Below are 24,755 nucleotides of genomic sequence, written 5' to 3' on the forward strand. Positions count from 1 at the left end.
TTAGAACAGCCTGACGCTCCCCACAGGTTGGAAACCGCTGTATTAATGTCTCGCAAACTAAACAACAGTGCTCACAACCAAAAAAACTAACTACGAAAGAAAATACTTATGTTATAGATTTGTCTCGCAAACTAAACAACAGTGCTCACAACCAAAAAAACTAACTACGAAAGAAAATACTTATGTTATAGATTTTCAGCGTTGGACGTTTATCTCATGATAGCAACGTTGCTTGATTTAAGGCGATGGTTGATTAGACATATTTTTTTCTCTTGTTTTGAATATTATCATAAAATTTCTAACTTTACTTGTTTTTAAAAAATTAGTGGTGGTGATTATTAGCTGCGGACCTTTAAGCCCCGCTCTGTCCTACCTATTTTAGCCAGTATTTCGCCATTGGTGCAATAAATTGTTTTATTTTAAAACAAAAGGACCAATTCTCAGAAAAAATAAAAATGTTGAATTGTTCGTATGAATTGATAGTAAAAACTGTCAAAATGCTCTGAATTTGCTGTGCGATCAGAATTGGAAAAAATATCAGTCTATTTCCGAGGTCATTGAGTAATTAAATGTTCTTCAGGAAATGAGTTTGAATAATCTTGATTATATTATATTACAATTACAAAAACCAGTACCAGTAGAATGAATATTGTGTGAATAGTGATTTATTATATTACTTACATGAAAGATCAACCACCTTGCTCGAGTTAAAGAACATTTTTATACAACAAGAGAGTTAATCAAACGCGAAACATGCAATAAGTTCTACGGTCATGGCTGCTTTAATTGGTAGGAATTGCGACGGACGTTATAATTAAACAAATGAAAAGAATAACAATCACCATTGATAAGAAACTCGACGAATAAATATTTGAAATAAAAATAACACTATACATATACGTAGTTATTTATTTGTTATTTTAAGAAACAAAACTATTAAAAATATTTATGCTAAAGTCGTTCATGGAATATTTTACATTTGGAAGTTTGCCAAAACAGATTTGAAAATTTAGGATTCTTCTAAAGTTTTTCAGATTTAGAAAATATACAATCAAAAAAATTATTTAAAAACGAATTTATTCCTTTCGTTACGAGCGTCGCCTATAGGCGACAATCGCTTGACGTCCTGTGTGTACGAGTGTCGCTCATGGACGACATCCAGTGTTTAGATCATTGCTTTAATATTATATTTATCACATTGCGTTATTGTATTAAGAATTATAATTAACCTCCTGTAGGGTGAGTTATAGTAATGGAATTATAGAAAATTTTTGCATATCTTCACTTTTTGAAGGTTTCTGAACATTTTAGCATGCTTCAGAAAAAATGGATTTGTGTATGTGTTTTGTGTGTCCGCATTTTTTCGTTCACGTTTTTGGGCGCACGAATCAACCGATTTGAATGGTTCAAAAAACATTTGATTCCTATTGATAGGAAGATGTGCTGATTAGTTTTTGGCAAAGGCATATCCAGCCGTTACGGAGATAAAGAGCAAAGAATGTAGAAAATAGAAATCAAGTTTTTGAGAGAACGGAGCAGCCGATTTGAATGATCTAAAAAACATTCAATGATTGGGAGAAATGGTTATAAGTTTTTGGCAAAGGCAGGCCCAGCCATTTCGAAGATGCAGAGCTAAATATACAAAAATGGCAGTTTGAGAGAAATAAGCATCCGAATTGAATGATTCATAAAACTTTCTGCTTGTGTTGACAAAACTGTTGCTTCAAAGAAAAAAAATGTCATTTTTTTGTATATTGAAAATAATTCAGATTTGGTTGAGGTTTTAAAGCTCACTTATATACTTTAAATAAATAAATTTAACTTTGCAATTCAGTTTATATAATTCTTATAAATATTAGACAATGTTATAGTATTTATAATAATCTATTTCAAAACATTTAATATTCTTCAACATTTCATTACGGTACGGGTAGTTCAACCAATTTACCTTAAAGCACGATGCCATACACTACTAGTTTGTTATTGTAATTTCTAGGTTTTTAAAAGTGTAATTGTTCAATATATTTATATTAATAAAAATTAGAAAATCCTAAAATATACTGTGTAAAATTACTTGGGTGGTTGGGTGGCCTGTACAGCAGAGTCTTTGCTGCGGAAAATATTCTCGGAGGGAAAGGGTTAATAATTAATTTTACAAGTGGGGAGAGGGAATCTACAGTTGTTTCCAAAACATTATTTTAGATAATAAACCAAAAATGTTGAAATGATATAAGAAATTAATGAATAAATAATTAAATATTATGTACATTTAAAAGCCAGCAATCTGACATGATATTGCTTGATATTACAATGCCAAAAACGAATGGCTTTGAATTATATAAAAAGCTGAAGAGTTCATTTGTATCCTGGTAAATGACATTAAACTGTTACAAAAATTAAGGGAAGCGTAACAATGTTTTAAAAAAAAACAGAAGCGCAAGTTAGGAAAAGTTTGGTAACCACTGGGTTAATAGGTTAATAAGTTAATTTCACAAGTTGCATCTGTAGCATAAGTTTTTTGTAAATTAATTTGAACATCTTTCAGAACTAAGGCCCTATAAACTGATGTGATGATTTTTTTAATTACCTCGCTAAGGCAACCCAAAGGGTTGTCCTATATCTATGTGATGAATCATAGGGATAAATTTTTTAATATTATAGCTGGACGACGGCTATTTGCACGTGAAAACGTATTGCTATTATATTTCTATGATGTCGCCACTGCTTGACATTACGTTGTCTGAAGCGGGTATCAAAGCTGAAACTTCCGATTAAAGTCCCATAGCTCTACCCACTAACTCATGGGAAACTCAATAACATAATTAGCACGTGCTTTAATTTTTACTAAAAATCCTTCTCGGCCTCGTAATAACGTATGCCCAAAGATACGAATGGAAACTTCTTGTTTTCGTTGTCCGTCGGTCAGCCTGAGCATATTCATCCTAAGATAATAGGAGAGAAGCAGTATTCCAAAACTTGTGGAACATATTCCCAAAAACATTTTGAACAAATAGTACGCGCCCATTTTTGGCCCCATACTGGAAATGTTTGCTGGTGAATTTTCACAAAATTAGATACAAGTAATATAATTGAAACCCGTACTTTTTAAGTAAACCGCACTATGTTTCCATTCTCAATATGTTATTGTGGCTCTACTATAAATTGATGAAAAATATATTTTAGCCAATACCTGTACAACGCGTGAATAATTTCAAAATTCAAAAGATGAAGTCTGCAAAGAAATATGGAAAATGTAAAATGCGCAGTCTTATATAAAAAATTCAATAAATCGTACTTTGTATGAAAAATTCAGACTCAATGCGATGTAGAGAAAACAAACTGAAATAAAAGCTAGTGAGATGATAATCTTCTCCACCAGTTCGTGGAGCGCTGTTTGAATTGAATAGAACTAATTTGAAGCTTTTTTTTAATACAATGTAATATTCTATTATAATAAATATATTGAAATTAATACAATAAATATACTCATACATTATTACAAAATAAAATTAAAACGAAAAAAGTGGAACAATAAATAATTAAGTAAAAAAAATAAGTACTTGATAAGTACACTACCATTATGCTACATTATTTGTATCTGAATATATTTGCAATAACATCAAATACACATAAGATTTAAATATTTGTTTAAAATATGATATGAAAATTATTTGAGTAAAATATATTAAAAATCAATACAACTAATTTAATGAAATATATTACAAAGGGATTCTTTGTAATATAATGAAATATACATATAGGAGAAGTACGGACAAAATGGCATGATGTTTTGTTTTTAATAATATTTTAATTGTAAAACATTCATTTTTACCCATCTTGATTGACTACCAGTTATATAGTCTTTTAATTAAGTAGGAACTATAATAACATATTTATTAACACACTTTGTGCGGGACGGGTACTAGTACTCGAAATTCGGACTGTTAGTTAAGAACATATACAATTAATTACAAAAATCTTTTTGTCCTTATAGTACGGATAAAATGATATATAGTAATAATGTACTAATAATAATAAAACACTAAGTTTTAAAAAGACAGTTCACAAATAAATCTTTTGGACCTATTTGGGACATCCGCGTAAATCTAAAATGGCTGGCAAATCATACGTAACCAACCTTCGAAAGTTGGGTTCAGAAGGTAAAAAGTGACCTTTGTAATAAATGCAAGTTTATTTTTTACCAGTGGACCCTTTGATCTGTTTTTAGAAATAGCTATAGTAGAAATTAAAGGGCAATCACCATTGACCATGTGTTTAATTTTTTCTTGTACTCTAATGAATTACCCTATAGCGCTTACGAAATAGTACTAGTCGTCATTTTGTCCATTGTATAAGTATATCTTTTTGTCCGAAAGTGAAAAAAATTAAAAATTCCATCAAACGCCTGATTATTGTAATAAATTTCATCAAAAGATGAGAACTGATAAGTTAATTTATTTTAATAACAATAAAGTCTCCAGAAATCATGAGAAAACTGCATTCAAAATAATGACACGTATGAACTGATACTGAGACAAGCCTGTGACAATGACGGTCAACATCTGACAGGATTGTGATTAAGGCTTTCAAACAAACCAATTTTTAAATAAGGCCACTGTGTCATTTTCTCCACGTATGTCATTTTGTCTGTATTTTCCCTAACATAAATACATACAGCCAAATATGAAGACAATATTAGTCCTAAACCTGAAAACCCTTTGCAATTATTGGAATAAATAATTCAATTACCATTTTTAAGTTCTAATTTAATATTGCCAAAAAAAATCTACTACATGAGCCCAGTCCCAGTTTCACCTAAATGTTACAGATACCGAATAATGTATTCACTTATACAACTATTAACAATCAGAAACATTTATATTACAATCCTGGTATATTCCATTTCGAATGTTTTCACTGATTAAGCCCAACGTTTATGACATTGCAATAATTCGAACTTTTCCAGAACAATAAAAAGGTTTTAGACAATCATTTGTATGTAAAAACACAAAATATAAAGTACAAAAATGCTACGTAGAGAAAATGCGATACGAGAAACATAATTTTATTTGGGAAGGTCAAAGTTGATATCATCTCCTGAATTATATATATCAGCACGAAGAAACCATTTTCGTGTACCTAAGTATGTTCGCTTAGATATACATAAAATGTATATATATACAGATATATATATATATATATATATATATACATTTGTATACTTTATGTACCCAGATACATGAATATTTAATGTATGTCAACATGTAATTATTTCATGCGGTTAATATTCAAATTGCTATCAAATGTCATGGGTATTGTCTAGACTCACATTACAAATAAATTACGCTTTACATAAAATGTACGTCTGTATTTTCTGTTTGATTTGGGTATTAAATAAATTTGAGTACGACAAATAGAACTAACAATACAAAAGAAGCATAATAATATTCATTGTTTATCGAAAATGTCTTCCGTGTAGGCTTTTAGAATTTTAAAGAAGATTGGATTAATACACATAGCAAAATGAAAAACAGAGAAATGGGAGCAAATCTCGGATTTTGTGGGTTCAGTACAAACATGGTCGTTTATACAAACAAAAATTTATAGCGAAATTTGAGTTCAACTTTAATTTAATAGTTCTGATCAAAAATTATTGCCAAGGCTTGAAGCTAATATCGTGTTAGATAAAATGGGCAAAGAAAAAAAAAATAATATGTTCTAAATAGCAATGTTGCAAATATTTCATAGACAAAAAATCTGACTTGTGCACTCATTTTTTAAGAATTGATAATCCCTAACAAATTAAAGAATTTAAATTAAAGGTTCAAAATTGAGCATCTAAGGGATAAAGTTGAAAACATCATGTTAGTAGATGAAATGAGCCAAAGAAAAAAAAGTATATACATATCTTTCAAAGACAAAAATTTCTTGTTTGAACCTCATTTTTCAAAATTTATAATTTATAACAAAAATAGGCATAGAAGCATTTAAGGGATAAACTTAAAAATATCATATAACATGAAATAAACTAAAGAGAAAAAAGAATAATTATAAACTTTGAGGACAAATTCTAGGTATAGAATTAAGCATCTTATTTTATAAATATAAAAGTTATTATACGTTTTATATATAATTATTAGAAAGATAACGATAAGATCGTAAAATTTATGATGATTTAATATAAAATAAGATCTTTTAATCTAACTAGGCTTAAGAAGATTTTATTTACATATTACTTTCTAATATGTCTAATTTAAAAGCTCTTCTATTTTGTCTATAAAATTCGCATAATAAAAAATACAGTATTTATAATAATCTATTTGAAAACATTTCAAACAATTGTTATTAATCTTTTTAATATTATTATGTGAAATGGGCAAGAAAAATTGTTGAGAAAAAAATGACTTTAATAATACAAAATCTTTTGACGTTGTCAGAGATTTTGAAAATTGATATATTTAAATGTTTAATTAAAGTACGGGAAGTACCAGCAATATATGTTAAGGCACAATACCATGTACCACTAGAGTTGTTGATTTATTTGGAACCAAAGTACAGAAAGAAAAAAACAGCAATTAAATAAAAAAATTTTTTTTTCAACAATTGCTGAAAGATACAAATTTAGTAAAGAAAAGAAAGAAAACACAATTTTAATAATAAAAAAATAACAACTCTTAAAATATTCTGGTTTAAAAAAAAAATAGAAACAAGAAAAAAACATTTAAATAATCAGTTTTTCTTTAAAGATTATAATTTTTGTTATACATTATAAATTAATGTTTATAGAGTATCTATAGTATAATTTGAAAAGAGGAGAAGCTAAATGCCACGTTTAGTATTTAACGATCAATAATCATTTTATGTATTTTAAAATCATTATTTTCAATATATTAGTAGGTATATAATTATGTGGTATTTTTATGAACGTTTCCTATTAACTGAAAACATAAATATTTGCATATTTGGGAAGAACTCAATTTTCTATATTTGGCGTATGTTATGAAGAACAGCATAAGCAAATATTTAAGTACATATTTGGTTTTGTAAAAATAAAATATATTGGCAATCATTCAATGTTTGTAATGTTGATAAATGTTATAAATATTTATGAATTGTGAGCAAGAGGTTAATTTCAGAATACTTATATTTAAGTACCAAAACTCTCAAAACTTGGCAATATAAAATGAAGAAGACTTATAAAACTGAATAGAAAACTTTCAAATGTTATTCATTTTTTTCTATTACTTTATAATATTCCAAATCGTTTCTATTCATATCCTTCAATCAGATTAAAGCTTGGCAACCCCTGTTTTCAATAGAATTCTGTCCTATATTACTTGTCATTAAATTTTATGTAGGTTTGTTTAAGAATCTAATAGTTGCATTCATGGGTGAAGCTTGATAACAATTCCTGTAATGGCTCTTAGATCAGTAACAGGTTCAGTTTTAGTTCTTTCATTAGACATTTCATCACAGCTACATATAAAGTAACATCGGATACTAAAGGGTCAGTTCTCCGATAAAATAGAAATGTTATGATAACGCTATGTTACGGGTCTATATATGTATGAATTGGTAGTGATAAACAGTCTAAAAGCTATGTATTTGCTGTGCGATCAGGCGTTTTACATGTAAAATAGTCGTATTTTATCAAGTAACTTCAGTCGTATTTTATCAAGTGACTTCACAAAGATGCACTTATGATAAGATTCTTTTGTTGACATTTGTGCGTTTTCTAGGTTAGGTTTTCTATCTGCGGAATTTCGATAGTTTCTAATACCATTTTGTATGAGAAGTGCTAGGTAACATATCTGTGCGATAAAATTGGTTTATTTTATGGCAGAATGGGCCCATAAATGTATTTTTTCTTATTACTTATCAACAAAGAGTCGTTAAAGTTAATCTCACGAGGATTAGAAACCACTGGCTCGGACTCCTTATTCCTTAACCAGCTAGATATCAAGCAGCAAAGACATAAGATTTTCACTTAAGATTATAAATCGAACATGATTTCAAGAGAAAATGGGCTTTCCGATTGAATTGAAAGATTATAGATAAAAAATTTCAAGTGAAAATGAGCTTTCGAGAAATTGATGGAATATGTATTCGTATAACAATACTCTAATATATATTATTAACATATATAATAATATTTCAACATAAATAATATTACTGTTAAACCACTTGGGTTGCCTTCTAAAAACTCTCCACTCTCAAAGAAGGAACGACAACAACAACTTATAGAATACTTAATTTTGATTTTTTTTTATTTCTTGTATTTTTTCTTGATGCGAATTACTAATAAACAACGAGTTGTTAAAGTTAATCTCACGAGGATTAGAAACCACTGGTTCGGGCTCGATTCCTTGACCAGCTTGATATCAAGCAGCAGAGATATAGAACATGATTTCAAGTAAAAATGGGTTTTAGAAGAATTCTTGCATTATATATCCTCAACAATTCTCTAATACATATTATAATAATGTATCTAATATCTCAACAGATGATATTGTTTAAATCACTTGGGTTGCCTTCTAAAACTGTTTAAGTTAATCTCATAAGGATTAGAAACCACTGGTTCGGACTCGATTCCTTGACCAGCTTGATATCAAGCAGCAGAGATATCAGATTTTCACTTAAGATTATAAATAGAACATGATTTTAAGTGATAATGAGCTTTCGAGTAATTGATGCAATATATATCCTCATGACAATTCTTTAATACATATTATAATAATGTATCTAATATCTCAACAGATGATATTTAGACACTTGGGATTCCTTCTTAAAACTCTCAACTCTCAATTAAGGAAGGTACAACAACAACAACTTATAGAATACTTAATTATGATTGTTGTTGACAAATGTATATAGAAATTCTTTTTTTTTCTTCTGTTGGTCACGAACTTGCTGAAAGACAAAATATCGCTTCCATCAACAATTGTATAGATGTCCCAATGGCTGCCCAGCTTATTTATTTATATAGAACGGAATTCTTTTCCAACTAACATCATTGATATTGGTCTACCATATTGATATTATTAAGAATTCATTTATCGATACTAAACACGACTCTCACACCCGAACATTCCGTTTTAGGTATCCCAATAGTCTAAGTGGCTTTTGGCGAAAGCCCAGCGGGACAATATGCCTAAACATAAGCCAAAGTATTCATAATATTACTGAAGCCGACAATTCTTCCGCATTGTATGTGGAAAACTAAAGTAATGATAATTCAATATAAGATAGAAAGTCAGATAGATGAAGTGCTCTTAATAAATGGCACTTTAAACAAGTGAACTTCAATTATTATAGTAAGTCTAAGCACGTTTATTACCGTTAATGCGGAAATCTTAATTCTGTCGACGGTAATATAAAGTTTAGTATGGTTTTATGACTGCATCAAAAATTCTAAATGAATACACGCACACACACACATGTATACCTGTGTCACACATACACATACACATGCGTCTGTATATGTATATATTGCATATAACATTGTATATGTTAAAAGATATAATTTACAAAACAAAATTAGGCATCAGTTCAATCGTTAAAGAGACATTTACAATTTGGTTTAAATTTGTTTTAACAACTCTTGTAAACCCTTCGATCCTTTATCCGACTTATGAGCAAGCAAGAGGATTGTACATTTAATTTAATATTTTGTTGCCTATTTTAAGTTTTCATTTTTCAAAAATATTTAATATCTTTAATATGTTGGTTATCACGTAATATATTTACTGATGGTTGTTAACTTCCCGCAGGGCAAGTTATAGTAATCGCAAAAAATCGAAAATAAATTTTTTTATATATCTTTAAGTTTAAAAGGTTTCTGAAGGCAGGTCGAGCGGTTACGGACTCTCAATAAACATAAGTTTAGAAAATGTCATTTGCCGGTCAAAAATGTTTTTTAATTATGGTACGAAAAGTTCCAGCAATTTGCCTTAATGCACGATGTCATGCACTCCACTAGTTATCATTCTTCTTTCTAAATTATTTTCGAATGAAAAAAAAAGATTGGAAACATTTAATGATCTTGATTTAATAAATAGATTTTATAAGATGCGAGTTAATAAATTTGATATCAAACCTTGCACAACTTTGAGTCCAAATCGCAGTATACAAAAATTCAAGAAATAAATTTTAGAAAATGTTACATACAATGCTCGAAATATGTGGAGTGTACAGTTCTTACATATCATAATCATCCACACTCAAATAATAATTAAAAATTTAATTAATGGAAAATATGAAATACAAAATTACATAAGTAAAATGCTTCTCTATATAGTTAATGCTAATAATAAGAAAATATATGAGAAAATATTATTTGTAAATGCAATATAGTATATTCATTATTTAACAACTTAAATATTGTAACAATTAATTTGCCATGGTATTTTAACAATTAATTTGATAGGTTCTGTGACAAAAATAATTTTCTGTTATTCCAACTATGTGCTACCTGGTTCTATAAAAGATCTTTAGTTAAAATAAATATTTCAGTTTCAATTCATCAAAATTTTTCCACCACATTTATATTTTGTTAACGTGGTATTGTCTTTAAATATATTGTTTGTGGTTTTTGTGATATTTTTTAATAACAAATTTACTTTAGAATTAAAAAATGTCTATTTGACTGTAAACCTAAAATCAAATAGGAGCTGGCTAGTAGTAAGAGCCAAGCGATTTGAATCAGAAGTCCCACTCGAGCAGCTTGGTGTCAAGCAGTAGTGACATCGGTTTGACTTAGAAATATAGAAAGCAATATGTTTTCAAGTAAAAATACACTTTATCCGGCATAGCAGCATCAATAAAACTCATCACTACTATCTAAATAGTAGCATGTGATGAAAAATGATCACATAGAGATGGGACTCCCATGATTTTTCATCATGGGGCAACTGGTCAGGTTGTCGAAGTAATTAGTTAAGTCAAATCATCAAAACCAAGAAGTACTCATCGCTGTTCAAAGAACATACATATATAAAAAACATACAAATATGAAAAATCAAATAGATTTATAATCTATTTAGTTCAAACTAAAATAAGGTCAAACTTTCTATAGAGGGTTCACAGTACGAATAAATGTATTACTATTATTAGTAGTAGTAAACATTAGTATTGCAAAGGATGCTGCTTTAAATTGCTATAAATAAACATCATCAGTCTTAGTAATGGTTGTCTTAATTGACATATTGCAAAAAAACGTTTAAGATATGAAGTTATAATATTATACAAACATGGCGACAGAAGGAGAAGATATAGTTCACCACTCCGCCAAATTAAGGCATAATATTAGGATTTTTTGTATTTTAATTTTCCCGGGCAGAGGATTCAATTGTGTTTCTGTACGCAAAGGTCATACACAACCCACACAATCATTAAGTTTTTAAAGCAATTTTAATAAAAATTGTGTGTGTGAAAAAGTCAAATCAATTTTGTACAAATGGAAGGCGATAATAGAAGTATTTTCACTTTTCATTTCAACTGAAATTAAAAGATTTCATTTGGGAGGAAATCCGAAATCTCTCTCGATAACAAGGTACTTCCGTACAAAACTATCATGGTGCCCATTTGGACTTATGGTATCGAACTATGGGGTTGCTCTTGTAAATCAAACATAAACATCATTCAAAGGTTCCAGAACATAATTCTGCGTATCTCAACTAATGCGCCTTGGTGTATTTCGAACTTTTGCCTACATAAGAATTTGAAAATCTCTACAGTCAACGAAATGATCAAGATTAGAAGTGCATCTTTCAACAATAAATAAACCCAGCATACAAATCCTACTATTCAAGCGATTCACAGACCGTTAAGAAGACTAAGCAAGAAATGGCCCTCCGACCTACCAAACACCTAGCCTAATGTGCATCCCTTAAAAAAGTCAACATCCCTTTTGTAGTGGATGTCATTAAGAACAACAACACAAAACATCAAGCAAAATTTACTGTCACCTTAATGCAAGAATCAATAAGAATCTATCTATACTTGAAATATTGTAAACAATTGTACTCCATACTCAATTGCTCATTGGAGCAACTATGCAAACCACTGAATAACAAAAAGTAAAATAAAGTGTTAGAGGCAATATCAAATTTACCAATTCATGACTTGGAATTTTGGTTACTGTCAACTGGTAACACCTAGTTAACTACAAAATACTAATTCATTTTCCGAATACCTAATATATATTTGCAATGCGATGCTGCCATTTAATATTCTACAGCACTGCACATTTTACATTTGAAAAAATAACGACTGTTATTTTGCCAGAATTCTAAAAGAATTTTTCAAATTCTGCATCATCGACATATATTACAAATATTAATCTTGAAGAACGCTATTTAAGCCGTGGTAACAACATGTTCTAGCCACCACTGATTTCGGATTCGGTACCCACCTCGGTCAGCTAGATACCAAGCAGTAACGATATCCAATCTTAAGTTGATATGTAGATTTATAATAACAAGTGGAGAAAGCCTATTGGAGCATTGCTTCAACATATATCTCGCCAGTATTATATAAAAATTTTAATAAAAAAGTTCGCATCAAATAGAAAATGGCCAACTACTGACTACTGGATTGCATTAGGTTAAGGATACACATCACAACGTCTTATAGAACTTATATGGTTATAATTGCTGCCCAAACAAAAACAAAAAAGAGCGAAAAGAGCGAATTATTTATAATGATTTACCATACCTTTATCTTAGTTATCTTTATCGCCTATGTCAGTCTTGCAGCGGCCTCACGGATTGAGAACCGCATCCTAGCAGCACGCATTCGCGTTATCTGAAATGAATCAACAAATTAATGAAACATTATATTATAAACAATTTTAGTTTAGTTAAAAATTCCAAGAATTCTTTATCGCTGTAATGAAATACTCGCTTAATGGTAAGCAATTTGCAATCAAATCTTAGATAAAAAATTAATGTTCAGCTGAATTTCTAGAGCACATCCATATAGATTCACAATGAGAGTAATTTAGAGCGACATATTCCTTGGCTTTTTATTACATTCATATAAGAAATAATTGAAATGAAATAATTCGAGTTAAAGCTGTGGAGTATTCTATCTTGTCAAAATTAAAGGGTTTATATGGTGTCTTTGCTTCTGACATTGTTCTAACTAAAACTAATAAACTAAGCTTAAAATTGCTTTTATTTAAGTTATGAAATGTTCATGTGAATGCACAAGGGGTATTCATTGAAATGCTTGGTTTTGTTCATGTATTATTTTTTAAAAAGCTTGTATTCAAATTTATTGCAATGAATAGAGTTTCACCATAATGAGATATGCAATAAATAATTATAATAAAATCATTCATTAATTAGTAATCTTAATCATAAAATGATAGAATCAATATATTTTAATTAGTATGAATATATAGATTATTTTTACTTAGATGTAAGAGTGATGAGCAACATTTTATATCAATGCCAATTTTGTGATCTCATTCGAAGCGTTAATAAAGATCTCTTATTTATTTACAAATGTATAAACAAAACTTTACGATTTTTTTTATTATGATAAGGTTGAGTTTATATGAACTTGCAGTATATAATAATAAGTAATTCAATTTCCAATTGCCATATATACTTTATTTTTAATTGTACAGTATAGTACATTATCAACTGAAAATAAATTCTATATTTTCAAGTCGTAATGGATAACATCAATACTCAAAGTTACAGGAGCGCGATAATCGAGCCGACTATTTATTTGCCAAAAAAAAATACATACTTATATATTTATCCCATAAATCTCATATTTTAAGTTCTTCTATCTTATATATAAAAATGAAGCTTATTTCAATCCCGCGTAGAAACTTTACATTTTTAATTAGAAATTTTTGTAGAAGCATAATTGAAATGAAATAATGGACGGCGTCTGATACGTCAAATGTCAAATGTTTTAGACAGATGATGTTCAATTACATTTGATAGGATGTTTTAGATGAATATTATTCCATTGTAGTTAGTAGTTTTATTTATGCACAAAAACATTATTCAAAATATCAACTTTTTAAATGTAAATATGAAAACACTTTTTTGGATTTGTGACACTCTTTTTTGCAAATCATATTTATTTGAAAGCCTGTCTATGAAAGAACTCATTGAAAATTGCAATGAATATATAAATCATTATAAAATAATTAGAATTTGCAATGACTATATAAGTCGAAAGACCAAAAAAACTTAGATTCGATTATATTTTTCAAGGTGTGTAAAACTTCCAGATTGATTGTATTAGCAAAATATGGTCAAAAAATATTGTGAATATAAACTATATTATATTAAACAAAAGCAGTTTGGGGTTCTATTGTTTCTATATAACCTTAATGTCTTTACCACTAATATTATACATCTTTATACACTTTTATTTTTAAGCAGAGTAAATTAGTATTTTTCTTGGATTCTCTAGAACTTGTTTACAAATACCTTATATGATAAAATAAACTTTTGCCGGGTCAGCTAGTATAATATAAAATATAATGAATTCTATTAGTAAGTGATATTTTTTTTAATTCTCTAGTTGTTTTCTGATTAAAAAAAATATGATACGAGTACATTCGCAAAACAATAAAATAATGCATTCATTCCTTTACATGTTTATGGATTTTTTTTAGCGATTTAAAAGTGAAGGACAAATAACATCAAAAATAAAAACTTCAATATTTGTTTTGATGGGATATGCAATATAAAAACTATAGCACTAAAAAATATTCTGATAAGAAGATATTATTAGTTTACAATAACTTCAAAGTGCACCCAAAAATACGACAGTTACTTAGTGAAATTTTTTATATTCTTATTTTTACCAACAAATAAAACAACTAACTTCTTCATTCTTCCTTATCTTCTTAACTTGCTTCTTCTTCTAATATCTAATGCTATTCTATTTCAAATCAACAATTCAAATTCTACTTAATTTCAATCGAACAGATCAAATGACAATTCTATGTCACCACAAGGACTCGAACCGGGTGTCCCTAGCGTGTGAGTCAGGCATGCTACTAACTGAGCTATTACCACCGCAATGGATAACGGTTAACCTATCCATATTTTATATTAAAATTTATCTAATATCGCTAATATATTTTTAATTTTGCGCAGCATTGTGCGAAAATGCTAACTTACAATTAGTGTAAAATCTAAACCAAAAAAATCAGCTACATAAAAAAATCTGTAAAACTTCTCAGTTTTTAAAACCATAGTTTATGAATTTGAAAATGCTATTCCCATTTTCTTATAATTTATTATTGTAATAAAGCAAGCACGAACAAGTAATTTGTAATAACATGAACATATTGTTTGTACTTCTAATTTTCATAATAGTTGCCAAAAAAAAAGTTTGTCATTTGCTCTAATTAAGCACTTGAATCATTTATCTTACAGCTTAAAGGTTAAAAGGTTAAACATAATATATTTTCGTCGCAAATATTTTTATAGATAATATTTACATCGGTAATTACTTAAGTAAATATATCTTCTTCTGCCATAAAATCTCTGGAAATACTCTTGTATTTGCATTTACCGTAAAAATTCCAAACTTGAAAGAGTATCGAGAACATTTTAAGTTAATTGCTTGGTTTATTTTGTAGAGTAAACGCATTGCCTTTTAAAAGTTAATTTGAATGTATGCACATGCATTAAACCGCTTCAAACATAAATCCTATGGTTAGAAACGAATTTAAACTTCACTTAAAATAATTAAACAGTATATTATTGTGAGAAACGGCAAATGATTTAATAAAATTTAAATTAACAATAAATTTTGTGCAGAAATAAATATAATCATTTGGAAAAATGTTAATTCAAATATAACCGAATAAATGATTATTTTTAACTTCCCCGTAGGGTACGTTATTGTAATCAAAAATGCAAATTGTTATATATCTTTACGTTCCAAAGGTTTTTGAACATTTTGGCATAACTTAGAAAAATGGATGTATGTGTGTGTGCGGATACAAATTTTCGTTGACGATTTCGGAAACACCGATCAACCGATTTAAATAATTCAAAAACCATTCGATGTGTACTAAAAAGGAGACATGCTGATTAGTTTTTGGCGAAGGCAAGTCTAGCCGTTCCGAAGATACGGGGCAAAAAGTGCCAAAATCCGATTTTAATAAATCAAAAAACATTTTATTTGTATTGGCAAGATGAAAAACTGATTAAATGTTTGGGAAGGCAGGTCCAGCGGTTGTGGACTCTCGATAAAAATTAGTTTAAAAAAATGTCATTTGGCGGTCAAAAATGTTTATTGAACATATGTACATCAAATTATCAGATATTTTATAGAGGTTTTAATAATGTGAAGAGATTTTAATTACGGTACGGGAAGTTCCAGCAATATGCCTTAAGGCACGATGCCATGCACACTACTAGTTTTCTTTAACAATATGGAGTTGTAGAAGTTTTACCAATTTTTGTAGTAAGTGATACGTTAGTAGTAAAATGCAATAGAATATCAATTGTAATCTTATGATTTGATTAATATTTCAATTATAATTTCAGAAAAAAATCCTGAATGATATACATTGCTTCTCAGTTAGGATTTTTTCACACATATAAATCAAATAAAAATCTATAAAATATTTTTAAAAAAAATGTCCATATTATTTTGTGAAAAAAATTCATATCGTCAAATACTTGCACATAAACTTTTAAATAAAATCATGTTTCAACCTGGTCTATTATATTTTAATTACAACCACACTATCACATAGATATTAGCTATAGAAAAATTACTTCAAAACTGTGGTCATTTATATCAGAAAATATTTTTTTACAAAATTTGGATGAATACGTGTCGTAAGTTGTATTGCTTCGGCCTTGCAAGAAGATTTATAGGGCGATTCTACTGCACAACTGACCAATGTGACGGCCGGTGTTAACGCGTCACTCCCAACCCTGGTATAATTATAATATTTTATTATCTCCAGGCAGGATAGCGACAATAAACCCTTCATTGATACGCATCCTGTCGCAAAATCAGTAATCCATTTTTCCTAGAATTTTTATCACCTGTCCCTAGCTATATGATCCTACCATCCTTATATTTCCAAGAAATTCGCACTACCTGTGTCCAGTTTAAATTCTCCGTATCATGCAAGTTATCAACCAATACCTGATCGGTTGATAAATGTAATAACCACTGATTGGTTCCAAATTTGTAATGGGGTGTCCTTAATTCCACAAAACGGGCCAATCAGAAAAATATATAAAATTATAAAATGTATATAATTTAGTATCAACCTAAATTTCATATAGCTAAGATCAGTCGTAAATTAACACTCAAATCCATAACATCTAATTCAAACCTCAACTATCTAATCATCTATAAGTCTTAATATTTCAAATACACAATAATCAAACAGTTATTCAACATCTTTTATTTTTATTCAAACGGTCTGATATAGCCAACAACTAAATATATCTGGTCCTTCGAAAAAGTGCAAGTGTTCAATAGAGTTCGGCAGCATCCAGATAGATCACGAACTTCTTAAACACTTTGAACCTATCTAAACAAATACTTTTTTGGCCATTCAAACCGAATGGTCATTTTACTAAACAGCCGGTCTATGTTAAGCTCCAACTTCCATACATTATGATACTGAATATCCATAAATCATACTGAATACTATCAAAAAGTCATGTATTTGCTGTGCATTCATGCGTTTTACACATAAACTGCAACGTCACTCGTATGTTACGAAGCTGAGTCAGAAAGACCCTGTTATCTAAGATCGTTTTCTTGACATTTGTGCGGTTTCTAGATTACGTTTGCTATCAAACAACCTGAGAAAAACGCCTGACTGCACAGCAACCACATGGCTTTTGTCAATATTTACAACGAATCAGTATGGAAAGTTCTTCATAACATAGCCTTGCCATAACATTGGTCTGTTATGCGGCAGAATCGGTCCATTAGAGTTAAAATCACTAGTGATATTAAACAGTAGCAATGATCATTTTTACTTAAGAATATAGATCATGATTTTATTTTCAAGTAAAAATATTCAATTACGGGCATTGCTACAAAAAGCTAAAATATCAGCAGAATTGAAAAGTGGCAACCATTAGGTTGTTTTCTAATAAAAACAATAACAAATATATCAATAATAGCACAAGTCAATAATGACTTGCCTTCTAGTAGACATTAATAAAAAAAATCATCATAACGGATTGTAGAATTCCAAATTATGGTTTCTATTAAAATAATAATATTAATAACGTTATTTGTTTGTAGATATATATTTTGAAACGTATTATCAAATTTATCAATTACATTATAATTTTATTGTAAAAAAAATAAGACTGAAGTATGATTTTGTAAATAATAAACGCAACAATAGATAAATGGATAGAAATTGGTATCGTCATAATTAATCATTGTAACTTAATTAAATTATCTGCAAAAAAAAAATATTACTAATCAAATACAACAAACTATATTATTAATCAAATTTTTAGAAAATTAATATTAATGAGTTTGCAGCTTTATATTTTCAGTATTGCTTGTTTTATTCTCATTAGAGCAAATAGAAAATATATCATGCATTTACAAGTTTTTTTGCTCATCAAATGATGCACTTTGATATCGTATTTAATTTTACATCCTGTTAAGCAAATTATTCAGAGAAAAAGCTTTAAGCATGTTACGTGACTCATGCATATAATGAATAAATTTTCTTTTATTATTAACTATCTTCAAAATAATAACTAATTAATTAGGGTTATTCTATAGTGCACATAAAACATACATAAAATATACATAACCATGCAAAAACACTTTGGACATACGTGGGATTATGACGCAGAGGTAAACCTCGACCTCACAAAGTTCCGAGTTAAAATCCTGCACTACATGCAATCAAGCAGCAGTGATATCCATTTCATTTATAAATATAAATCAAAAATATGTTTTTCAAGAAAATAGCTCTTCGAAGCATCAAGTGAAAAATACTAATTTTGAAGTAAGTAAAAATATAATCACAACTAAGAGGGACAACCATTGGGTTGCAATCTAATAATACCTATATGTCACAAACTAAGAAAACAGGTACTTTATGTCTTCATGAAATGGACATATTTCATATTTCGTATGGAAAAAAAGAGTGCGCGTAAGGTTCACACGCGATTAAAGTAAAACTTACTTGCTACTGTACAAGTTGGCATTTAAGTAAAAATAAATACATCATATAACAATTTAAAATAATGTTTATTAGTAATATGGTAACACTCGTGATGCACACATTTATTAGTGTCAACCATTATACATATTTATATAATGATAAATTATAAATTATATATTTATAATAGCATTAAAAATATGTATATTATTTAAAAACAATAATGTAATTAAAGTCATATGACATGAATTCAAATATGACATGATCGGTTTGTCGTTGTAATTAGCATTTAGAAATGAACCTTCATTAAAGAAATGAAGTAATTGCTGATTAATAAATTCTATAATATTCGTTCACACAGTGGATTATGTTAAAAGCCTAAACAAATATTGTTTTTGCAACTCCACTCATCATGTAATTGTGCTTGAAGAACTTCATGTAATTAAAATTAACATACATTCATTGACTGATGGTATTTTTTTACTTTTGCGCTAGCTATATAATCTCATTCTTTGAACAGCTGTAATATCTGTATTGCATAAAAAAATATTTTCCATTTCAATAACTTCAAAGATTTATAGAAATCTACGAATAATATAGAAATCATTTCAAAAAACTTATGTTTCTTCATACACGGCGCAAATGATGCATTTGTTTTATTATTTTCATCATAATTATTTACGGGGGGCAGGGTAAAATATCCTTCTGATTCAGGCATTTTTCATTAAATCAAGATTTGTACTATGATGTAACTTTAAAATGTTTATTTATCAATGCCGATTTCCTTGTCGATATCGGTACGCATACAACGACAGATCTCTATTCACATACGCGATGGCTAATCAGAGTTCGGGCGTTACGGACTTCCGTTGCATTTGTACAGATTTACACCCTAGTCGCGCCTAAAGAAGTTTTACTTCAAAAACATAAATAAATAAAGAAGAAAAATGCTACTAATGCTACTATGGATAAAAATTTATGGAACTAATTCCAATAAGCAATTTACAATGTGGTATTGAATTACCAATCAAAGTGCTCATATATACATAATGTCTCTAAAAACCGGATAGTTTTGTTTGTCAGTCAATAAAAATAGTAAAAAAAAGTCGATGTATTTCTGAGTAAATATAATCAAAGTGAAAAGCCCAAGGTGGGTGGATAAAAAATACATTATCGGATTCTAATGCTGATGTTAACATAGCGGTGATTCCACTAAATATGTTATGGCACGCCTTGGACCAGACCTGAATAAATCAAAAATGTCTACAAAAATTGTATATAAATGAAAAATAGTATGTATTTTCCTTTATTTAAATGTTATCTCAATTTTTTAGCAAAAAACACGAAAACGTTTTACTTTACATATTTAAATCGCGCTAAAAGGATAAAAATAATTCCCTACGTTTATCTGGTTGCACATCTCTGGTCAATAATACTAAAGTTTGTGAGAAATGTAGTTTTTACTGTTTTTAATTTAATTCCGTTTAAGTGCTTGGTTCTGTTTTATGCAGTTATGCAGTTATGCAGAATTTCATTATATATAGACATTACAGATTGTAGCTTAATGAATAAACATAAGTATATGCAATTAAAACTGCATGCAAGTTTTTTTCACAACGCTTCATATTTTTCTTCTTCATTATATATCCAATCACTTATTTGTTTTATGGTAGAAAATATCATGAGTGTAATTAACTAATTGCCTTTATGGTAGTAATATCTAGTTTTTAGTGGTAATTAAGTGATTTTTTATATTCTTCAATTAAATTTGATCTGTATAATGTATGAAAATAATGTATAAAAACTACGTTAATGTTGGTTGGTTGGTCCATTTCTTCTATATGATTTTTGAAATCATTTGATTACTTTAATTATGATCTTCTCATGGCATCGATTAAAACTGGTTCTTTATGTATGTATCTTTGAATGTGTGCATATGTGTTATAAGATATTATTATTAATTAGGTAATACTAGTAATTCAAGGGCCTATTCTTGAATAACATAGCCGTCTAAGGCTGAAAGCTATACTCAAAATAACATTAGTTCAACTTCAAGCTTATTTTATTTTTAAGAGCATCAGTATCTATTATTTTGAAGCGCTCAATCTTAAGCTCCATGTTTTGCTATGCGTAATAGCTATTCTATTATGCTAATTTAACATTTTTTGAGAAAAAAAACTGTGACCCCAGCAATCAAATGCAATTAATCAATAACCATGTTCCAACCAGAAGGCTCAAAAAATGGCCAGAAGACATACCAAAATAATTTGAGCATTGTTTTTTTTTTCAAACAGATTATCTACAGGGGCATCTTCTTAGAAGAGGAGACCTCTATTATAGGCTCTTAGAAATTGAATTTTTGATTGCCTGTTTTAAAAAGTAACCTTGCCGTAAGATGTGTAAACAAGAATTTGCACATCAATGCATTCCTTATTAACTATTAAGTTATTGTAATGGGCCGAAAATCGAAATTGAAAATTTTTACATTTATCGACGTTTTGAAGGTTTCTGAACATTTTGGCATACCTCAGAAAAATGGATATGTGTGTGTATGTATATATGGATACAATTTTTGGTCACGTTTTCGGGCGAACGGATCAACCGATTTGAATGGTTCAAAAAACATTCGATTCCTATTGATAGGGAGATGTGCTGATTAGTTTTTGCAAAGGCAGGTCCAGCAGTTACGGAGATAAAGAGCAAAATGTGCACAAAATAGAAATCGAGTTTTTGAGAGAACGGAGTATCCGATTTGAATGATCCGAAAAACATTTAATTTGTTATGATTGGTAGAAGTGGTGATTAGTTTTTGCAAAGGCAGGTCCAGCCATTTAGAAGATTCAGAGCTAAATGTACAAAAAAAGCAGCTTTTGAGAGAACTAAGCATCCAATTTGAATGATTCAAAAAAGTTTCTGTTTGGGTTGACAAAACAATTGCTTTCGAAAATATTTTTTTTTATTTCAAAATTAATTTTAAATTTTCAAAAAAAACATTTTTTTTTGAATATCGAAAATAATTTTTCTTAATTTTTTTTGTAAAGGCTAAAGTTCTAAAGCTCGCTTATATACTTTAAATAAATAAATTTAACTTTGTAAATCAGATTCAATGTATAATTCTTATAAATATTAGAAAATGTTATAGTATTTATAATAATCTATTTGTAAACATTTAATATTCCTCAAACATTTCGTTACGGTACGGGAAGTTCCAGCAATTTGCCTTAAGACACGATGCCATACACCACTAGTTTTCTTTTTAGTGACACAGATTATTATCACATATTATAGATCACATAGACTCATAAAAATTGAATTTCCGATTGTCTGTTAAAAAAAAAAAAAGTGACATTACAGTAAGATGTGTTAGCAATAATTTGCACATCAATGCATTAATTTAATTTAATCAATTTTCACACATTAATTATTTATAATGTGATACATAGCAAAACAAAACTTAACATAAATCAAACCATGGTAATAAAGGTATAAAGTATTATATCTAGAAATACTCTTGTTTAGAAGTAAGCAATTAATTCGTTTAAAAGTGAAATGTCTTATTACATTAAAATGATAAAATATTGATTAATCTTAATCAATTAAAATTATAATTATTAATTGAAATACATCCCTTAAAATATGCAATGTAGAAACTTGATACGATAAATTAAAATTGAGTAACATTTTTTAACTCATGAGCCGCATTTAAATAGAAAAATTAATAATTTACGAAGCTTGACACTAATGAACATTATAATACAAAAATACTAAACTAAATTAAGTAATAAAATAAGAAAAAATACATTGTAATTAATTTATTAATAAAAGAAAGTTGATAAAATAAATAAAATTCTACTTTATAAATGCTTGGAGGGTTGCAAAAAAAATAAAGAACCTCATGAAGCCCACGGGCCGCGGTTTGGTCATCCTTGCTACATCGTAATAATAGTTGGTGCTATTTTGTATTAATTTATTGGCATGTGTATCGTCTGCAGAGTCTGGACTATGGTCGTTCAATAATTCATATATATAAATTCAAAGGCATTGAAAAAACATATAAAAGAACTAACTTTGTAATTGCTATAAAATAATTTGTATATAACAATGAATGAAACTGAAAAATTAAGTTTGGACAACAAGACAAAGAAGAAAAATGATCCTGATGCATTGGGCTTTATTATTAGCTTCAAAACCAATCATGAACCAGAACAAAAATGCATTGGGCTTTATTATTAGCTTCAAAACCGATCATGAACCAGATAAAAAATGATCCTAATTTATTGAGCTTTTTCATCAACTTCTAAACCAATCTTGAACCAGAATATACATAATAATTGAAATGTGAAGTCTTGTTCATATGTATTTACAACTACTTGGAATAAAACCCTCTAATAAATTTGCAACCACATAAAAAACGTTTTAAACTAATTTCTACGTTTTTAATTTATGTTTACAACAAAAAAGATACTATAATTTCAGAAATAAGCTCACCTGTCTAAGTGTAAATTATCTAATATCAAATCAGATATGCACAAAAATTTAATTACTTCCACTTTAATTTAATTTAATTTTTAAAATTTAAATTTAATTATTTCCACTTTTCAAGACTGTCGTTTTCAGTACTGTGTTTAAGAACTACCTGCCACAGACTGCATGTGATTCACATTAAATTACTAACCTCAGTATATGTATATAAAAATATATTTAGAAATAACTGATAAGAAAATTGACCTGATTCACGTATTTTTCACTAGAAAACAAACAACTACTTCTTCAAATCGTGTCAAATACGGAATCAGTGAGCGATACATCATTGTGCTTCAGCTAAAAATTGATTGCGCTCACATGAACTTCTCGATATGTGTAAATAATCGACTTAATAGGAATTGAGATTTAGCTGTTTAGATAAAAATTTCAACTATTTCATAAATAAAGTTTTTGCTTTCACTAAAAACTTCTTAATGGCGTTTTCTAGTCAACATTTTTGAAAAACTCAAAATTGATTTCCTTTAAATGTGAACGTCAACGTTGATCAGTAGAAACGGTTTGTACATTGAGTACTTTCTAACAGCGCTCATTATTAGGGTAAAGTAGGGTAAGTTATTGTAATCGTCCAAAAATCGAAATTGAAATTATTTGCATATCTTCACGCTTTGAAGGTTTCTGAACATTTTGGTATACCTTAGAAAAAATAAATGTGTGTTGTGTATAAATGTATGTATGGATACAATTTTTCGTCCACGTTTTTAGGCGCACGGATCAACCGATTTCAATGGTTCAAAAAACATTCGATTTCTATTGACAGGGTGATGTGCTGATTAGTTTTTGGCAAAGGCAGGTCCTGCTGTTTCAGAGATATCGAGCAAAGAGTGCAGGAAATAAAAATTGAGTTTTTGAGAAGAAGGTGCATCCGATTCAAATGATTTAAAAAAATATTCAATTTGTAATGATGGGAAAAAGTGGTGATTAGTTTTTGGCAAAGGCAGGTGTAGCCGTTTCAGAGATACGGAGCTGAATGTGCAAAAAATGCTGTTTTTGAGAGAACTAAGAATCCGATTTGAATGATTCAAAAAAAAAAATCTGCCTGTATTGACAAAATAATTGC

At 28.8% G+C, this 24,755-nt stretch overlaps 1 protein-coding gene across 1 annotated transcript in view; it reads right to left on the reverse strand.

The window, feature by feature from the left end:
* The window catches only part of LOC113383570, a 62,518-nt gene that overhangs the window by 29,831 nt on the left and 7,932 nt on the right, over positions 1 to 24,755 (reverse strand). The window contains exon 2 of the mRNA XM_026621826.1: positions 12,715 to 12,804. The gene's annotated coding sequence lies outside the window, so the exon portion shown is untranslated. The remainder of the gene's footprint in view (positions 1 to 12,714; positions 12,805 to 24,755) is intronic.

Source organism: Ctenocephalides felis, unplaced genomic scaffold (assembly GCF_003426905.1).
Source record: "Ctenocephalides felis isolate EL2017-DRISC unplaced genomic scaffold, ASM342690v1 CF-g0.4_SCAFFOLD_03570, whole genome shotgun sequence".
Classification (NCBI taxonomy): Eukaryota; Metazoa; Arthropoda; class Insecta; order Siphonaptera; family Pulicidae; genus Ctenocephalides; species Ctenocephalides felis.